At 43.6% G+C, this 6,000-nt stretch overlaps 1 protein-coding gene across 20 annotated transcripts in view; it reads left to right on the top strand.

Moving 5' to 3' along the window:
- The first annotated feature begins 369 nt into the window (after positions 1-369).
- CSPP1 (centrosome and spindle pole associated protein 1) overlaps positions 370-6,000 on the top strand; it is a 130,429-nt gene continuing 124,798 nt past the window's right edge. For 10 of the 20 annotated variants that reach the window (XR_011996633.1, XM_026012200.2, XM_072734617.1 and 7 more), the window contains exon 1: positions 370-539. The gene's annotated coding sequence lies outside the window, so the exon portion shown is untranslated. The remainder of the gene's footprint in view (positions 540-6,000) is intronic. The other 10 variants (XM_026012211.2, XM_072734616.1, XM_072734615.1 and 7 more) reach the window with 5 other exon arrangements.

The raw sequence follows: 6,000 nt of genomic DNA, 5'->3' as shown, positions 1-6,000 counted from the left end.
ATAAATAAGTAAAATCTTAGAAAAATAATAAAAACCCCCAGGACAAAACATTGATGACCAGACTCCAGGAAGAGGAGAAATACGCAGGGGAGGTGTGCAAACATTTTTTTCCCTGTCACCCCTTTTTTTTGTTTTCCACGGCGGCTGCGGCTAGCAATGCGGCTAGGAAGGTTTAGAGGGGCTAGAATCGATTTAGCTTGGGAAGAATTTCTCATGGTATAACAGCTCCCACTACAGACCAGAGGCACCAGGCAAAGGGCCAAATACATCCAGCCTACGTGTAGGCGAGCCTGCTGTGCGGCCTCCGGGGCGAAAGGGGGCGCTCCGACTGCGCGACGGTACCCCGGCGGCCGTCGTGGGGGCGGGGCCGCATTCGCCGTTGGGAAGGGCGGGAGGAGGGCTCGGCTTAAGAGGCGGAGCCGGGGCCGCTCGGCTTGTCACTGTGCTCCGGTGCGGGGCGGCCGTCGCCACCGCTTCGGCCTGCGAAGAGCTTCCCTGGGGCTCTGTGCGTCCTCCCCAGCGCAAGCCCGCTCTCCTGAGTAAGCGTTAGTCCTCCGCGGACGGGAAGCGGGCCTGGCGGGGTGTGGGCGGGGTGTGGCCGGGGTGGGCGCGGGGTGTCCCTGGGCTGGGTTGGCGGCGCGGGGGCGGAGGCAGGGGCTCCCGGCGGCCACGCCGGCGGCGGAGCCGGACTTCACGGGGTCTGTGAGGGCGGGGGGCCCTGTCGGGTGAGTCCTCGTGGCCGCCGGGCCAGGGGCGTTGCCCGAGCTGCAGGGTTGAGGTCGGGGTTTCGGGGCTTCAGGGCGGGGGGCGGGGTCGGAGGTACAGAATCCTGGTCAGTTCGGCCGGGGGCGGTGCTTGGTTCCTGCGGGCGGGGGTCTCGCTGCCGCCCGGGGACTCGGGGGCGGCGTCCCGGTGGCGCGGGCTGGGTTCCGCGGCCCCGGCGGCCACCGCCGCTCTGGGTGCTGTGGAGACCCGGTTGCCTGACGACGGGTTGACGCTTCTTAACTGGGCCGCCACCCACAGCTCCCGCGCGCCTTCCCTACCCAGCAGCTGGCTCTCCGCTTCGGGGCTGAGTTTCCCGGAGCACCTCCCCCGCCCCGCCCCCCCCCCCCCCCCGGTGCTGATTAATGGTTAACGTTTATTGAGTGTGCGCTCGGCGCGGTTCTCAGCGCTTTGCTTTGCAAGGAAAATTTACTCCGTTACCACAGCCCCGTGAAGTCGGTGCTGGGTCCTTGAGCTCACATCTCCTCGTTGCCTTCATTTTAGGCTTGTTATCTGGGATTTGGGTCCAGTTTTCAGTAAAAGTTAGCAGTGGGACTCCTTTCTCGAGAGAAGTTGGCTCTCAGATTGTGGGATTGAAAAGTTTACCTTGCATTTCCGGGAGGTGATGCAAACCAACACTGTTTCCAGACATTTCTCAGAAAATCCCAAGAATCTGGTAGCAACCAATAAAAGTTTGTAAAAACTCAAATACCCTCAGAGAGGTTCTATTTTATATGAAAGAATGGCATGTCTTGTTGACAAGCAAGAAGGAATCCCACGGACACCAGTAAGATGGTGTTTTCTCTTCTTTTTCTTCTCACTAGGAGGGCACAGACTTTGCGGTGGTTAACTAGCTGCTGAAAATACTCCCTAGGGATGAAATTTTAGGTCTCCTGCGTACGGATGACCTTCTGAAAGGGAGCAGATGGTTTTAAATAGGATAAATTGAAACAGAATGGCTTCAGCAGTTTTTTTTTTTTTTTTCCCAAATGAAGTTCTCAGATAAATGGGACTTTCTTATTACAAACTTGGGGATTTCAGATTATTCTTTTAACATCATTCTGACTTGCATTCCCACTGCTCTGTTGAGTGGAAGGCAAAGTTGAGTAAGTATTCTGGTAATTTTGCATAACCTAAAGGCCATCTAATTTATGCTTCTGTTCCTTGTCACCATTAATGAAGGTGCTAAAAAAACTTAATTGTGCTTTTTATATATTCACTCTTATCTGTATCCTAACACTCAACCTCCCCCCCCCCCCCCCCCCCCGTTACTTGTTAGCAACATTTACAGAGATTTGTCAAAATTTGGGTGTGCTTATGGAAGCAAATTGATCACGTGGATGTATTTGCCAAGAGAAAATGATTAAGTACCTTTCATTTGGTGGAAATATCTCTGGATGGATGGGAAACGAGCAACATTGTCCAGGTTCACCTTATCCCTTCTCCTCCTTTTTTTTTTTTTTTTTTTCTTTTTCCTTCTCCTCTTTCTTCTAAGACTGTTTCACAGGCTCCTTCCTGCATTCCACAGACATATGTTCTCACTTCCTGCTATTCTGTTCTCAGCCCTATTCTCTGACTCTAGGGTCTTTTTCAAAGCATCCTTTTCTCCTGTAGCTGTAATGATTATCTTAAAAACTACTAAGCCTTCCCCTTCCACTCTTGTCCTGGACCATATTCTGAATTCCAGACATAGTCAGATTGTTTTCTTCATATTGCTGCTGGATCTTTCATGGGTATCTCACTCCCTAACCCCAAGTCTGGCCAGACGTAGCCATGTGACAGGGGGCGTTATCTTGTCCAGATTTGAGGGCAGGGTCCATATCTTACATTTTGCATTCCCCTTGCAACTGAACAGTGCCCTTCTAAGGGAGAGGAATATTTACTGCTCCTTACGGTTCCATAGTGGGGAGGAAATTCACATTTCACTTGAAGGGAAAAGGATGGGAACATTTTCTCCTCTTTGTGATTGAAAAAATTGGGAGAAGGAATTGGACCTATTCAGTTCTTCCTGAATCCTGTTTTTTTTAGATTCACCAAGGCTTAGCACAGTGAGAACATGTTCTGATTTGCTTGTATTTCTATCTATACGATAAACATAAAGTGGGTAAGTTTCAGATTTAGACATGTTGATTTGTTGTTTTTTAAAGATTTTATTTGAGAGACTGAGCAGAGTGAGAAAGGGAGCATGAAAGGGGAGGGCAGAGGGAGAGGGATAAGCTGACTCCCCACCAAGCAGGGAGCCTGACAAGGGGCTCCATCCCAGGACCCTGGGATCCTGACCTGAGCTGAAGGCAGACACAACCAACTAGATACCCAGGTACCTTCCTTGACATGTTGATTTGGATTATGATAACCAAGTATCAATTACTGATGATTTAAATTCCAGTGTACTTTGGAGGCTTTCTTTTTTTTATTTTTTTTTATTTTTTATTTGTTTATGATAGTCACAGAGAGAGAGAGAGAGAGAGAGAGGCAGAGACACAGGCTGAGGAAGAAGCAGGCTCCATGCACCGGGAGCCCGATGTGGGATTCGATCCCGGGTCTCCAGGATCGCGCCCTGGGCCAAAGGCAGGCGCCAAACCGTTGCGCCACCCAGGGATCCCGGAGGCTTTCTTTCAAAAACCGATTACTGATGTATACGAGTACTATGAAAATCAGAGTTAATAAAACAGCTATAATTTGTTGATTTCTCAGTGCCAGGTGTGCCACACATTTGTATGTGCTATTTTATTTTTTATTCTGGAATAGCTATTTCCATTTTACAAATGAGGAAAGTAGGAGGGAAGTTAAGGAACATATGAGGTTGATCACAGTGTCAATTAGTGATGGAATTGGGTTTCAAATCCAGATCTTTCAAGTTAAACTGTTTTATTAAAAACTGTGTATCATCCACATACATACTACATAGCTACTGGGGTGAAAACAATTTGGTAATAATATCTTAAGTTGTGAGTGATTTTTCACTGTAGTGTGAAGGAAGATAAAAATCCCCTTTAGATTTCTTTTGGCTGATTTTTCTTGTAATTTAATCTTTAAATTATAAATATTCTTAATCTATTTTGTACAGAGGCTGTTCTAGTCAACTCAGTCTATGTGATCCACTAAATCTTGAATAAGTTTGTAGCTGTAATATGTTTTCTGTAAGTTGTCATACACTTGAAGGAGTGAAAAAGAAAAAAACGGGTCATGACAGCTGGAAGCTGGGCTGTATTATCACTAAGGCCTTCGTGTTGCTAGGAACTGGCTTGGCACTACTGCTTAGGCTTGTTCTTCCGCTGAAAATAAACAGTTGTATAGAACATCAACATTTGACAAAGCTCTGTGTCAGTGATGGATCAAGAGGAAAACAATACCACTCCATAATTGTAGACAAAACATGAATGTTGTCCAAACCACAAAAGACCAAGCATCCTCTCTCCCGGCTGATGAGTGATGGCTGCTTCTTAACCAGTTACAGCTTTAGATAAGATTTGCTGAGATGTCCAATAATAGAATTACTTTTACTTTTTGACAGCCTTCAATCCTGAGCAAAACTCTTTGCTCCCAAATTACCTAACAAGTCACAAACCCTATTAGTCTTTTCTAACACCTCAGTATGGTACTGAGGTACCCCAGAGTTCCCTATGGTGGGTATCAAGGATGTATCCCTTGATGCAATGAGTAATAAACCCATCTCGTTTAACCACAGTAGTGTTCCTGGTGGTCTTTGGAGGGCGTTACCAGGAGAAAACTTGTTAGTATCTTTGACTCTTCAATTTAATATCAAAAATATTATAGTCTCATCAGATAGTAAAACAAAATTAGAAATGATTAAATGTATACTTATATTTAATAAGTCTGATATTTTAGTTATGGCATGTATAATACATACTACCATTGTTTAAAAATATTACTCTGGTTACAAAACAATTTTAGAATTTATAATGGATGTTAAAGTGTTAAAGAGGGGCACTTGCGTGGCTCAGTCCATTAAGCATTGGACTCTATCAGCTTAGATCTTGATCTCAGGGTCATGAGTTTGAGCCCCTCATCAGGCTCCATGTTGGATAGGGAGCTTCCTTAAAAAAGAAAAAAAAGTTAGACTAAAGGGAAATTTAAGTAGCTGTAAATTCAAGAGATCTTCCAAAGTTTGTTTAAATGGATGTGTTAATCATTTTTAACAGTATTATGTGGAGTCCTTAGAGGGAGAGGTTTGTTACTTCCTGTTTTTTAGAAAATGACATTTCAGCTTAAATTTTGTATAAAATTCTGTTTCAAAGTATATATTAGCCCATCATTATCTTTTTATTTCTCTCAGAAATAAAATATTTAGGGAACGTAGGGGATTACTATTTGCTGTTGAGCTGTTTTGAATTTTTACTAGTAAAAATCTTTTGTCACAATTAGCAAATTAAAAGTGGCTTAAATATATAAAGTTTTGTTAGTTTGGCATGTATTTTGCTAAAGCCATATTTTAAAATCTGTGTTGTTTTTGGAAGTAAGTAAATAATAGAATGAATTATGTACTATTCACATTATGTACTATTTAATTGATAAAACATTTTTCTTTCTTTTTTTTTTTTTTTAGGTAAAGCTTGCTTTTCTATATTTTTTACAAGTTATTATCCCCCAAGTATTAAATTCAGTGGACACTTTAACGTTCTTGCGTTTGATATTGTTTTTTTTTTTTTCTTGTATCTTTTCTTCCACAAATTATGTTGACTAGGTTTTCTTTATATCCTTCTTTTAAATATTCCTTTGGGGGATCCCTGGGTGGCGCAGCGGTTTAGCGCCTGCCTTTGGCCCAGGGCGTGATCCTGGAGACCCGGGATCGAATCCCACATCGGGCTCCCGGGCATGGAGCCTGCTTCTTCCTCTGCCTATGTCTCTGCCTCTCTCTGTCTATCACGAATAAATAAATAAAAAACCTTTAAAAATAAATAAATAAATAAATAAATATTCCTTTGGATTTTTTCCAGTTTCTTCTGTAACCCCCAACATTGCCCAACATTTAGTTCTGGGTCATCTTTTTTTTTTTTTTTTTGGGCTTTTAACGTATTATCTTTAACATAGTTAACTCTTAAACATTTCTAATGTGGTCTTCTTACTTGAATGTGAGTCTTGAGTTTGTAAGTATCTGCTGGAAATTTCCATTAGCATATCTTACTACCTCCAACTTAACAAATCTAAACCAAACCTTTCCAGGCCAGCCAGCTTCTTGTGGCTTATTCCTGTTCAGGATTCCATCCACATTTAGTT

This window comes from Vulpes vulpes, chromosome 13 (genome assembly GCF_048418805.1).
Source record: "Vulpes vulpes isolate BD-2025 chromosome 13, VulVul3, whole genome shotgun sequence".
In the NCBI taxonomy this organism is placed as follows: domain Eukaryota; kingdom Metazoa; phylum Chordata; class Mammalia; order Carnivora; family Canidae; genus Vulpes; species Vulpes vulpes.
This window is presented reverse-complemented; position numbering and strand designations above follow the sequence as displayed.